This window comes from Diabrotica undecimpunctata, chromosome 1, assembly GCF_040954645.1.
Source record: "Diabrotica undecimpunctata isolate CICGRU chromosome 1, icDiaUnde3, whole genome shotgun sequence".
Lineage (NCBI taxonomy): Eukaryota > Metazoa > Arthropoda > Insecta > Coleoptera > Chrysomelidae > Diabrotica > Diabrotica undecimpunctata.
In genome coordinates this window covers 171538463-171553740 of record NC_092803.1, presented here as the reverse complement: position 1 = coordinate 171553740, position 15278 = coordinate 171538463, and the positions used below count along the sequence as shown (strand labels likewise).

The 15278-nt window shown below is 30.7% G+C and overlaps 1 protein-coding gene across 15 annotated transcripts in view; it reads right to left on the bottom strand.

Moving 5' to 3' along the window:
- fdl (beta acetylhexosaminidase fused lobes) overlaps positions 1-15278 on the bottom strand; it is a 300470-nt gene that overhangs the window by 13097 nt on the left and 272095 nt on the right. The window lies entirely within an intron of this gene.

Below are 15278 nucleotides of genomic sequence, written 5' to 3'. Positions count from 1 at the left end.
TAAGTAGACGTTCTGGTAATTAGTAAAAAAGTAAGGTCTCAAGGAAGATGCAGTGATTTCTCTCTTTACTTACAATTATACTAATTAACAATTAGTCGTCTTACGACTACGTAGAAACTGCATTTTCATACGGCTAAACTTTAATTAAACTTAGTGGCGAAGTCCGTTTCAGGAGGCGACTTCTTTTTGTTTCAATTTAATCACAATAATATAAAACGACAAAGATACAAGACCAAGTTGTATTCTGTCGTATAACTTTATATATATATATATATATATATATATATATATATATATATATATATATATATATATATATATGTATATATATATATATATGTATATATATATATATATATATATATATATATATATATATAAAGTTAATTAATAGCTAATTAATTTTTTTGATTAATTAAAATTATTTAAATGATATGATTATGACTCTATCACAATTTTTAATTCTTTTATCTCAGGGTTAAATTCGTGCTTCAATATCTATGCTATTACATGTGAAAGGTAAGGTCCAGAGAATACCGGAATAATAAAAAAACATATGATCTAACACTATATATTGAAATAAAAATAATGAAATAATTCACACTCAAAAGTTTTCAATAAACAAATCTCATATAAGGATTCTCAAAATTTTGTTCTCCGTACGTGAACAATCAAAATTAATGGTACCAACAATATTAATTGAAAACTCAAAATCCCAAACTATTCTAACTCTCCTAATCAAAATATTTATATCCTTTCTAAATTACGTGTAAAAATTGTGTTATCAATAAAAAAAAACTGCAGAAAACAAAAATATCTCTCTCTGATGATGAGTGGTCCAAATCCTTGTTCCTTGTAGACTGTATTATCTCCTCTCAACCGCTCCCTATGTAATCAGCAATCTTACAACAGATTGTTGCAAGTATATCGTCCTTAATGATCTCCTTCAAAAGCAACAATCATTCAAATTATGATAGCCTTTCTCCTCTCGATAAACTGAATCTCTCGTTGGCCCGAGTGAAAAATGACTCTTGGAATATCTTCTCTTTACGATAAACTGAATCTCTCGTTGGCCTGAAGAGTGACTCTTGGAATATAAGTAGGAAAATATGACGTACAATATTTTGCTGCTTCAGCTTCTGTCAGATACACTAACTCCACAAAAACTCACTAACATTCAACACTACTGCTTGCTACTTCTTGGGAACCACCAGAGAACAATCACTGTTCGTCTTACAGACTTGGAAAACCAACTGAACTCCTTTCTCTCTCCTCAATCTCGCTAAACTTTTTCCTACATACTTATCCCACCTTTTTCAATCTCCGCCAATCAAAACTCGTCACAATTCCCCCATTTTTCATTTCGATAACAAACAAATTTTTACCTATAATTATAAAATTTCCTAAAACTTATTTACAAATATTATTTTCTATAATTCTTAAAAACTAACAAAAACCTCTTTCTAAAATCTCTTCTATTTGTCTCTAATCACTGCATTAATGTATTTTGGAAAACCCGTTTCAATTGTCTTTGGATTTCACTATCACTTTGGATAACAAAGAAATAATTTATGTATAGCTTACATTTTGTTTAGTACAGGTAATCCAAGAATTTAATAACTTTCCTTCTTTGAAATGTTTGTTGTTTATTATCCTACTTATCTGAATTATTTTAATGTTTTTGAACTTTGAAATATTTTAATCAACCCAATATTTTTCTCGATTTTGCATATCATAAATATATATATATATATATATATATATATATATATATATATATATATATATATATATATATATATATATATATATTTCTAAAGTAATCAACTAGTGAATTCAGAGGTTTAATCGGTCATTCAGGTTGGCAAATAAAAAAAGAAGTCAACTACTTCATAAGTTTATCGAAGACGTTTCGCTTTATATTTCTAAAGCTTCATCAGTTCTCTAAAATATAACAAATGACATAGAGTTTATAAGAAATACAGATGTTTATAGTTCATAACTTACAACTCAATATGTAGTATATTATCGATGTTATTATATATCTACTGTAAACTTTACTCATTATTTAAAACTAACTTAACAAAAAAGGAAAAACAAAAAAAAAACACAAAACACACAAACTCTACAGAAAATAATGTTCATATTCGTAGATACGAAGATTTAAAAACGAACATTTGGAACATAAGTTTAAACGAACATTTGGCTTCATTTAGATGGTTCTCCACTGAAGACCAACAAAGCTCTGATTTATTGCAATCTAAGCAAACAACGTGACGCGATACCGAAATTTTTTTTTATTTAAGGGCCATGTGTCACCAAATTCCAAGGTTTGAGACAATTATCAACTTCTACAGGGGACATTGCATAATTAGTTAGACGGGTGGTTTTGTATGTCGGAAATATTTGATATATTATTTTTAATTTATGTTTTAATGAAACGTGGAAATAGGGGATGATTTTGTTATTATTTTGAATGGAAAATACGCCAACTTTTAACTGAAGAATAATTGGTATCATTTATTTCGTAAGATGAGATAGTGGTAAACCTGGCTTAAATTGTCGATGTCGGTTCTTTTGTTTATTGCCGATGAGTTCTTGAGGATCTCACACATTTCAATAAAGGAGCGTTTCTGATGGTTATTTTGTTTCGCCAGTATTTTGGTATTTGTGAAATCAATTTGATGTTTAGTGGAAATGGCGTGTTGTGCAAGGGTACAAGAGGGTTTGGAAAGTCTGATGTCGCTTTTGTGTGAAGTTATACGCCCTAGAAGAGACCGACTGGTCTGGCCAATGTAGCAGGAGTTGCATTCTGAACAGGGTATCTGATAGACAACATTAGTGTGCTCTAACGAGCTTAGTGGAGTTTTAGACTTGGAGAATAATTTTCCAATGGTTCTAGTATTTTTTAGGGATATTTTGACGGGTCAGTTTTTGAATAGTTTAGTAAGCTTGTTCGTAATTTGTGGGAAATAGGGAAGAGAAGCATATTTTGTGGCTGGTTTTGGGGTTAACGGGAAAATGTTCGTCTCTGAATTCACTAGTTGAATACTTTAGAAATATATATATATATATATATATATATATATATATATATATATATATATATATATTGTTATGATTGTTTATTTTGAGTTCAAACTTAGTTTATTGAGCCAATAAAAAAGAATTATAACTTATTTGTTATCAAAAGTAAAATAATCCTTATATTACCTGTGTTCGATGGATTCAAAAGATTTTCTAGTTGTCTTTTATCGGGACAGAAGAAAAGGATAAGAATACAAATATATTATATTACAAAGATTTACGTTTCTTTATTTTATATGAACGAATAAAACAATTATTAAATTCTGTCGTTATCTTATCAATCAGCATGCAAGAAAATAAATCAAATTATTATGATAATAAGATTATAAAGCTACATACATTTATATTACGTGAAAAACCAATTTTACTTAAAATTTTCTTTACTTGAAAAAAGAAACCACAAAACTTTAAACTTTTGATTAGCCTAACAAAACCTCAGTTCTTAAATTTGAATGCTAATGACCATGATGTCTAAACGATCCTTCACAGATATAAAATTCAATTGTACAAACACTTACAGCTTATTTTCTTCTTGAGTTGTATGTTGGAAAATACCCAGAAAAGTCCAGTCTCCTCAACGATGTGATCTCTCCTCTTTGGCACCTCGGCTCTTTCTTAACGTCTCTGCAAACCTCCTGCAGACTACACAAAAAACACCTGATTCACTTCTCCAAACTCAGCTATTTATTTATGACACCAGGACCTCCTTTTGTCAACTTGATGCCGTAAGAATACTTTCACATATACTTTATAAAATGCTCACGGTAGATACAAGGACCTCCTTTAATCTACTTGTTATCTCCTTCTTCAAACTATTCACTTCTTTTCGTTACGCCGGTATCCAAACTCACGCACCACACCCTATCTTGAGACAAACGACTGTTTTCTTTCGATGACCAAAATATGACTAACTTCTCCTGTCTCATGATCGACTCCCAAATTCCCATTTAAAAACGACCGTCCAATCAAAAAGCTCAAATTGTGTTTACCATGATTTTGGAAAAGCCTAATTTCGGTTTCAGAGAAAACTAAATAGCTTACTTTAAAATTGGTTTTTTCAATACATCATTTATACATATTTCAAAAGATTAGAATATGGTCATTTAATACTCGACTATACAAACAATGAAAAGATTAACTTACAGGTAAAATGTCTTCTAATTCTAAACAAAGGTTTTTTGATAATTTTGTTTGAAACGGAAAAAGGTCGTTTGCCAAACAAATTTCTATTCTTATCTACACTAAATCTTATCTTAAATTACTATATACAATTTGTTTATATTAATATCTTGAAATTTTATTTCGATGGATATTTTTATTTATTTTTCTTTGTTTGGGAAAGAAAAAGTATAACAATATATATATATATATATATATATATATATATATATATATATATATATATATATACATATATATGTATATATACATATACATATACATACATTATAGAAGACACATTTTTGGTGATGCCATTGAACACTAAATGTACATAAATCAAAAACAGAATTAATGCGAAAACAATATTTATTTATAAAATAATGTGCAGTCTCAATTAATTTCTTATCTGCAGTATACTGTCCTGGCCAATCTATTAACGAAAATAACTACTTTATTTTCGTTACGTCGTAACTTCAAGAAAACTAATGTAGTTTAGTTCTCTTGGAGGCAAATTCATAAAGGAGACTTTAACTGCAAACATCACCACTGGGGCTATAGGGTAATCACAACAAGAGGTAGATGACTCCTGAAATCAATAACGGGAAACCACCTACAATGTATATCTACAGGAGAACCAACTTATTGGCCTACAGGTCCAAATAAAACATCCGATCTCTTAGATTTCTGCGATTTCTGTGTGAATAAAGGTATTTTTCTTAACTACTGCGCAATAGATTCATGTTGGGACCTTTCGTCAGACCATTCTCCTATTCTAATTGACCTAGACTCCAAAGTCTAACTTAGAAGTAAGCCTCCAGTCCTAACCAATAACCAAACAAACTGGAACATATTTCGAAGTGCACTTACAGAACAAATATCAATAAACTTGGCACTCAAAACAGAAATACAAATTGAAAACGCTGTACAATATCTTACTACTTCCATATAAAAGGCGGGATGGAGTGCTACTCCTGAACAGACAATATGGAAGAAAAGCATAAATTGTTCTCTGAGTGCAAAAAGCTTGATTGAAGAAAAAACGAAAAAGAAAAGGAAAGGAAGAGAAAAAAGAGAAAAGAAAACGAAGAAAAAAATAAAGTGTATCTAGAAAATCTGACGCCGTTCAAAGATAAACTATTATTTTTGGAAAGCGATGAGAAAATTAAAAGACACCTCCTTTGAAAAATGCCATAGGTAAATAGGCAAAAACAGATACAGAGAAATCAGAGACATTCGCAGAACATTTTTCGAAAGTCTTTAGTTCATTTATCAGAGTATTGTCTGTAGAACAAGTAAAACCCCTTCATTCTTTTCTTGACGCTCCATGTAAATGGAACTACCAATCTCCCAAATTAACATTAAATACGTAAAACAGATAATAAAAAATACCCAATAAGGCGCAGAGATACGAACTTATTACAGGTAAGGTCCTTCAAGAACTAACCCATGATTGCTACAGAATAATTACTATGATCTTCAATGCTATGTTAAGTCTACACTACTTCCCTTTGCAATGAAAAGTGGCACAGAGTACACTCATTCAAAAACCTGGTAAAGATCCAAAAGATGTCAACTCATACCGACCAATTAGTTTACTCCCAGTCATTTTTAAGGTTTTTAAAAAACTTTTGTTGAGAAAAATCAACATTGGACAAAAAGGGTGTTATACCTGACCATCGATTTGGATTTCCTAACCAACACGCTACAATATAACAAGTTCACAGATTATTCACAACAATAAGAACTAGTCTCGAAAACAAGCAATAATGTACTGCAGCCTTTTCAGATGCCTCTCAAGCTATTGACAAGGCGTGACACAAAGGACTTCTGTACAAGTTAAAGAAAAACCTACCTCACACTTACTTCAAACTGGTATACCTCATCAAATCTAGTGTACCTCAGGGTAGTGTGCTCGGACCGATCTTATACCTGAGATATACGGCTGACTTACCAACAATCAAAAACCTTACGCTTGTAACATTTGCAGATGATACTGCTTTCATAACATCTCATAGTAATCCAGTAATAACATCAGACATACTGCAACTACATCTAAACAAAACTAATGAATGGAAAAGGTATATGTCCACAGTTAACCTGAATGGACAACGTTTACTCCATAGAATGACGTAAAGTATCTAGGCATTTATCTGGATAAACGATTAACATGAACCAAACATATATGGACGAAAAGACTACAACTAGGAATTTACATAAAAGTTCATTTGATGTACATCCGTACCACTCTCTCACGTTGAGCAGCCATGACATTCTACGCCTCCCTATGCTTCTCTTTCCTTGGATCTTTCCCTGCATGATCAGTTGAAGCAAGGTGTATTTCTCTCCACGTGTAATATGTCCGAGATATTCCAATTTTCTTGTTTTAATTATATTTATAACTTCTATTTCTTTATTAATCCTTCTCAGAACCTCTTTGTTTGTGATGTATTCTGTCCACGTTCAAGGTCCAAGATTCCATTCCATAAAATAAAGTCGAAAGAACATAGCACCTCGCCAATCTAACTCTTGGTTCCAATTTTAAATCCCTTGTACATAGCACTCTTCTTATTTTGTTGAAATTTGCTCTAGCCTTTTTTATTTTAATTTTGATCTCCTGAATATAATCATTTGTGGAGTTAATCATTGTTCCCCGATATGCATATTTGTCCACTTGTTCGACGTTGGTTTCGTTTATTAGAAGATTTTCGTTATTTCTTTGAGTTTTCGATATTCTCATAAATTTCGTCTTCTTGACATTCATTGTTAGACCATACACACCGGATCCATACTCTGCTATTCTGGTCACCAGTCTCTAAAGATCTTCAATATTTTCGGCTAAGATCACAGTGTCGTCCGCATATCTAATGTTGTTAATGGGAACTCCATTTACCTTTATTCCAGCTGTTTCACCCTCAAGAGCGTTTTTCAGGATCTCTTCGGAGTATGCATTAAAAAGAATTGGCGACAATACGCATCCCTGTCTCACTCCAGCTGATCTACAAAGTTATAATAAAACCTATAACTAATGTTATGAAAATACAAAGATTTCAATCTAAAACTCTAAAAACAATTGCTAATGCCCCTTGATATATCCAGAATGACGCCTTACATAGAGATCTGCAGATACTGTCTCTGAAGAGTGCAAAATAATATCAATATAGGTTGCGCGTCCATCCGAACATCCTGGCATACAATCTTCTCCACAACCAACAGCGAAGAAATTGAAGCGAATTGATCCCTTGGACCTACCAAACCGTTCCTGACTGTGCCTACAGTAGTGAAAGCTACGACTTCAAAAGCGCCCAGCCATTATGATTTGTGACGCTTTTAGTATTCGTGTTCGCGTATCTGTGTATGTGCGCATCCCACCGGTAAATAAGCCAATATTTGTATTCTGATAATTGTGTGTCATTATTCAAAAATTGAAAAAATTCTTGATAAAAAATTGAAGTAGCTTTCTTGATAAAAAACAGTTATAACAAGATACTGTTTCTTATTTGTTACTAATAACTAGTATTTCCTCCTCAGGCTCTATAACATGCTAAATACGTCTTCGTACTCATCATCATCATCCAGCCTTCATTTATCACGTCCACTGCTGGACACAGGCCTCCCTTAAACTCCTCCATTCTTTGTACTGCCTAATTAAATTCTGAACACGAACTTGGTCAAATTGGTTTCATATTGTCTAAAGAGCCGCACTAGCTCAATAAAGTTATATGGGCGGGGTAGCCGAACTTAAATTCGTCTTTTAAGTGTGTCCCGTAGAAGTTCGATTAGATTAAGGTCAGACCTGGAAGCTGGCCAAGTCATACAAACAATCCCGAGGTCTTCTAAGTATTACAATAAATATTATATCCTATGAATGCCGCAAAAGCTACCACATGCATACAATGAAAACTCAACCTTAGTATCATACAAGCCTAAAATCATGAACTGTAATCTGGAGTGAATGAACTGTAATAGACATCAATTCATTTGTAGTTTACAATCATAACGATATTTCACATGGCATCAGTCTTATTGCAAGAGACAAAATTTGCACGTCAGGTTGACTCATCGTTGGCAATCTTCACGTTTGGCTCAAAATCCGAGATTTAGTATCCCTTTACGCACGATGATACAAAAAGTACTAGAAGAAAGGCAGCAACCAGCGTTACAGGAAAGACCATATTCTCAAAAAGAGTGTCAAACTTCCTGTCACATGTGTCCATCAGCAAAGACAAGCATGACCACGACCTACTGTTTCAAGTGTAGTAAACCCATATGCGGTACTCATCAAAATAAAATCTAATCAAAATGTATTTACAGTTTGGTTTATATTTTTTCTGTTCTGCTCAAAACACTTATTTAGTTACCATTAATGTTGATTCCCACCTTGACTACTAGTTTCCATTAAAGGAAAATATACAGTGATGAGTGCATTAAGAACCGGCAAAATAACGCAAAAGATAGAAAACATAATACGTTGTGAAATAAAAAGAGATGAAAGTAGTAGAGGTGGGAAATTATCGATAGAAACCTCTAATTTACATTACATTACATTAGGACTATCGATAGTTTCCCACCTTTAGACGTTAGCTTATGAGCTAGTTGACTTCAGTCATAATATTTACATTTTTTAAATTTCGCATAAAGTAAAAACTGATTGAAGGCAATAAAACAAAGCTTAAGTAAACAGTTTAATTAGTAGTAATTTGATAATTAATTCTGTGTTGACGAATACAGAATAACAAGCTATGATAATTCTGTATTGAGAAGAGTGTATGCGACGTCTCAAATCATAGTTTATTATTGATCAATACTTTAATTTTGGATAAAAACATATTATGTACTCATACTTAAACTGTTTTTACTCACATTACGTGATACGTATTACCATTGTTTAAATAGGACTAGTTAGACAATCCTTATGGAACAAACGTTTGATTTTTATTCTGCCGTCATATGGCGGCCTCTAGTCATAAATTTAAAAAACTATTAACAGAAACTTAATTCTCAGCAGGATTCTATTCGAGTATATTTTTATCTGTCTGGTAACTTATGCAAACCTGTACACGGGTGCCAGATTGTGAAGAAAATATAAGATTTTAATAAAATGCTTATTGTTATTATCGTTGTATGCGTTTTGTGAAACATAACTTGACTATTTCGAGCGAATATTTCAAATTGTTTTTCTACTTTGAGACTTGATAAATCTAAACCGGTTAGTAATCTATTTAAATGAAGCAGTTAAATGCTGCCTTTTTTTAATTTTCATTAGTTTACCAGATATTTAATTTGGTTATATGATTTGTTAGAAAAGGATTAAATATTTAATTGAAATAGACTCGACTGCTATCGTCTTAGAACACTCATGCGGAGGTTTATTTTTTAGTCAAGACTTGAGTTTTATCATTGTTTAAAAAAAAATCTTTTTAAACAATGGTTTTATGCATGTTTTGAGAAAATTAAATTTTCAATCTTTTAATCTTTAAAATGACGTTTGAAAATATAGTAAATTTATGGGTATGGTTTTTTGATAATGGTTTTGAAACAAATAAACAGATCGATATGCCACAACAAGAGGCAACACATATTTAGGGACAAATTAATCTATGTGTTGGGATAAAAGGAATAATAATTAACAAAACTTTAATAAATAGTACCCTTTATTTTATTTATTTATGTATTTTATAATACACACACCATTTTTGTATTTCTGTTTACATAAATGAGAATGTTTTTTTCAATCAACTCGCCCGATATGACTGTTTATGCAAAAATTAAATTCGCGTTATTTTAATAGTTAGATAACACTTATGAAAATTCCAATATCTACACCATAGACAATATTAACAAAATAATAATTCAAGGTAAAAAAACAAAACAAAATTGTTTACATTAATAGTTATAGAAATCGATTGTAACATTGTTTGCATGAACTAAAATAAGCAATGTATGAGTTGGATCTATGTATGAACCAGCAATACTAGTTTAAAAATATTAGATCGATGTTTAACTACAATGGTATCAAGTCCAACAAACGTTATGATAGCAAAGTGTTCAAGAAAAACTGCAGCAGAAAACTGAGTTTGTGGCTTTCGTGCAGTTTGTACAGATTTTGTCCTAATCTTAACCAGTCTCTTTTTTTAGTGCTGTTATGCGAGTTTTAAGAAAATTAATCCGTATTCGAGATGCATGTAATCTCCTTTAAAGTGTGTGATAATTAGGAAATCTTTTTTTCTTGACCAATGGTGATAACGGCATATCTAAAAAGCTCATCAACAAAATCGTCAAGTTCAGAATTATCACTGTGCGAAACAGTATTGGCACTGGTTGATGGTTGTTTTTCTATTGAATACGTATGAAAAACGCGTGGTGTCGTTAACGAACCTTCCTCTTCTACCTCACTATATTTTTTTGGTATAGCAGTACTGGGTAAATATTTTGCATTTAGATATCTTTGGTCAAAATGCTTACTGCATAGATTTTTTTTTAAATCGGGTAGCTCCAGACTTTCCAATGCAGCATTACCTACAACAATATTATTATTAACACAACTGAAAAAAAGCAACTTTCTGCACAATAAATTAAAAAAATAAGTTCTGTATTTAAGATATAGATAACTTGGCAGTTATGCCAATATATGTTTATATTTATATATATATATATATATATAAATATATATATATATATATAAATATATATATATATATATATATATATATAAATATATATATATATATATATATATATATATATATATATATATATATATATATATATATATATATATATATATATATATATTATATAAGAGTAAGAAAAAAAATTAATGGAAATTGAAACGTCAATAAACGTATTTTAACCTTTAATTGTGGCTTATTCCCATTTAAATAGTAATTAATTTAAAATGCCACAAGAAAATAGCTTCATAACAATATTAGGAAAAAAAAAGATCCCATATCACTACCAAAAACAAATTTTTGATAGTGCTATGGGATCTAGTCATGGATGATGTTATCAGTGATTGTATCAACAATTACACTTTTTTCATTCCTTTTATTAAAAGATATGTAGATGATTTAGTTTTGGCACTTCCTAAGCACAAAATTAATGAAATAGTCAACATTTTCAACAATCATAATCAACATATACAATTTACAGTTGAGGAAGAGGTAGATGATTCTCTAGTTCCTTAGAGAAGGTTTCAAGTCCAGTGCTTTATACAGGTTGGTGAATTGTTTGCAGTCGGTAGGTTTGGTATGGTTGATTCGTAGTCTTCTAATAGTCGATGCTTCTCTTCTAGTTATGAAGTCTAGGGAGAGATGACCAATAAAAGATTGAAGTTTATGAAAAGTTGTTTTGCTCTTTTGCTCTAAGTTTTGTCAAATATCCTCTACTGACTTTTTAAAAACGAATTTCGAGATTCGTTAGCTAGTTGAATTGGGGTGACTTCAGTTACCCCATGGTTGGTAGCTTCTTTGGCAAAATTATCTGCTGTTTTATTATCAGTAGTTCCGGTGTGAGAAGGCAGCCATATGAGAGAGACTTACATCGTAAGCAGAGAGATTTTGGTATATGTCATGAATGTTTTGAACTAATAGGTGGTCAGTGAAAATTGTATTTACTAAATGGAGATATGAAAGTTAATCTGAACAAATGGCAATATGTCTGTTTTGATGGGAGATGCATTTAAAAGCCAACAGAATACTATATAGTTCACCTGTGCAAACGTTGCATATTAAGGGTAACCGAGATGATGTTACAAGTTCATGTTTAGTGGTTACTGCGCAACCAATACCAGTGGTAGTTTTAGAAGCATCTGTATAGAAAATTAAATTCTTAAAATGCTTTCTTTATAAGAAGGTTAGAAGATTCAAGTTTGTTAAAAATATTGAGTGAGGTATATATTGAAGGGAGATCTTTAGCCCAGAGGGGAAGTAAAGTTAGAGGAAATGAACCAGTCTGAAAAAGGTCAATATTTTTAAGTAGTGGACAAATTAATTGAGGTATAGGTTTTATGATAAGGTATTGGTTATTGTTAGTGGAAGAAGACGCCATTGTGGCAATTAGGGAATGAACGGGATTAAATGGATTTGCAGATGTTGATGCAGCATACGAAAGTAGAAGTGATTATCGTCTTAGGGTAGGAGAAAGTTCATTAGATTCAGGGTATACACTCTCAATAGAACTAAAGCGAAAAGCGCTCAGACCTAGAAGAAGTTTTATCGGCACCCCATTGAAGATGACTGAGGGTTTTAAAACAAACAAACAAACTTTTAAAACAATTGATTTTAAGTTCAGAGATTTGACTCTTTCAATTTAATCTGGAGTCAAACATAAAACCGAGAATTTTACATTAATTAACTGCAGAAAGTAGAGAATTGTTAAATAAAATTTTGGTTAAGGGAGTGAAAATTCTTCTGGAAAATTTTACTAATTTGGTTTTGTTCTCAGTGAGTGATAATACTAGTTCGTTAGATCTATCTTGAAGTAGATTTACTACACTTTGTATAAGTTTATATGAGGTTGGGACCTCACCAGGGTTGAGTTACCAGTGGATATGATAACATTTGCCATGTTATTATATCCACTGGTAGCTTTAACATCCTAATATATAAGACTAAATAATGTAAACTAAATTGTAACATATAACTTTTAACGGGTTTTTACCCAGATATTTAGCGGCTCAAAACATGTTCACCTAGACACCGATGATGGAATATAGATTCCAAAAACCTTTTGTCTTCATGACATAGCCCATTTGGGTTTTTTAATTTATATACCTTTTATAATGGATTTTAACAAAATTTTTTTTTGTAATGATTTTTCTTTTATATTAGTATAGATTAGGGCAAGATCTTTCATTAACGATTGTCAGCGGTATGTCAGTGGTAAATTTACTGGCTTCATTTAGAGGGTCGTTGGTGCCTAAGGAATTTTCGAGAAATTTTTCAAGATAATTCTAGAAAACCCTAATTTTTGTAAATTTATAGGATTTGAGTGCAGCTTTTAGTTCGAAATAGTTTATAAAAGAGTTCGGATAATTGGTATCTTGTGAAACTAAGGATGAATAAGGAAAGGGTGAAGGAAGAAAAGAGTATATATGGTTAGGTCCAGATTTGTTCCAAAACTTTTATTTTATCAAGTATAACCTTTTGATTAAAAAAGGGATTGGATATTTTAAGGTTATTTTTTATTAACAATTTTTTTTTAAACTAGACTTGGGCTAGTATTTGAAGTACATAAAGTTTTTTTACTTAATTAAATATCGTGTCTAAATTTGGCAAAAGATGAAGTAAAAATATACAAAGAGCAGAAAACTCATGATATATGCCTATTGATCATCTGATGTTCCGTATTTCTTAGGGACTGTTCGATTAGTGAATGCGGGATGGAAGGAGATACATTTGAATTAAGGATTCTTTTGGTCGCAGAAAGAAGCCTGCAGATAAAGATGACGGTGAAATTAATTATGACGTTCGGTGTATTAGTTGATCAACGATGTCAGTAGAAGTGAGGAAAATGTAGATTCGATTATTCGAAATGCGAGATTTAAAAGTAATATTTTTTGGATAAACTATTTTACCAATTTCTTTAATATATTCAAATAACACAATACCTAAACGTGAGTACCTAAAGGACCCTCTCTTAAACTGGAAAGAAAGAAAAAAAGGATCTCACCTATTTCTTGGGATTTTCTCTGGATTTCTTTAATTAAACCAATATAGCCACAATTAAATTCGACTATTGAAATATAAAACCAAATTTAATACTCGTCTTCTTATCACATTGTGATTAAAGAACTTCGCTTCGTATTGTTAACTCGTCGATGAATTAATATATCTGTTTAACACTGTTTAAATCTTTAAAATCCATTAGGAACTTTAACAAGGGTGTTTAACCTTTGACAGTTATTTGATGTTTTTTGAATCGATTATTTGAAGCTTTATTTATAAACTTCACCATTTTATTAAACTTATTATTAAAAAAACGGTTTGCAAAAGTGCTTTTTAGCTTCTAAACATTTATACTACTTTTGATATTTTTCATGTCATACGGCTGTACGTAGGCTCAATGAAAAGCTGGCGTAAAAGCACAATTTAAAAAAAAAACAGAACTTTCTATAACCACTAACAAGAAACAAGCTGAGATATTGCAGCGGACAGATCTCCCTTGCATTTTTCTATGGCGATATTTTACGAGTACCATTATTTTAATATTTCAAAACTAATTTACTTCTTCACTGTATATGCTATTGATAAATCGAATTATAAAAATTAGATATTCTTTTACAATGTTTAATTTTCAGCTCTTAATGTTAATAATATAATTAATGTTAATAATGAAAATATTTGCAATTTCTTAAACAAGAAAAAAAAATGCTATTTGATTTTCTCTGGACCATAGAAGGTTTTGGTTTTTTTTAATGTTTTTTTATTAGCTTTATATTGAGCCTACATACAAGTGTATGACATAAAAAAGTCAAAGTTATTAGAAATTTTTATATGCTAAAAATTTGTTACTCTTCAAACTGATTTTTAAAAACAAATTTATTATATTCTTGATGTTTTTTTTTAAATAATTTAAAACGAAGCCATAAAAAATCGATTGCTATTTACAAAATATCCCTAGAGTGACTGTTTGGACAAGTACAGTTGTTTAAATAATCGGTCTCCTGGATAAACAAATTGAATAACTCATAAACTGTATGGTCGTTCTGTATGACATTTAGCACACTTTAAAAACTCATTAACTGCCATAATTTTAAATAGTTGTATTACATATCGTTATGCAAAAAGAAAGTTATTAACATTTATAAATTATACTTTAAAAATAAGGGTTTTTAAATTATCTCGGTCAATTCTTTATGTATTTTAATTATAAAAATATCAATATTAGAGAACATTTTATGATCTATAACTTTTATTTTAACGTTTTATGCGCATAAACTTTTTTCACTTTTTACGATTGTTTAAAAAAAAAAGCAAAGCAAAATTAGCTAAAGTCTTCACATAATTGTCATCAGCTACCCCTCATATACC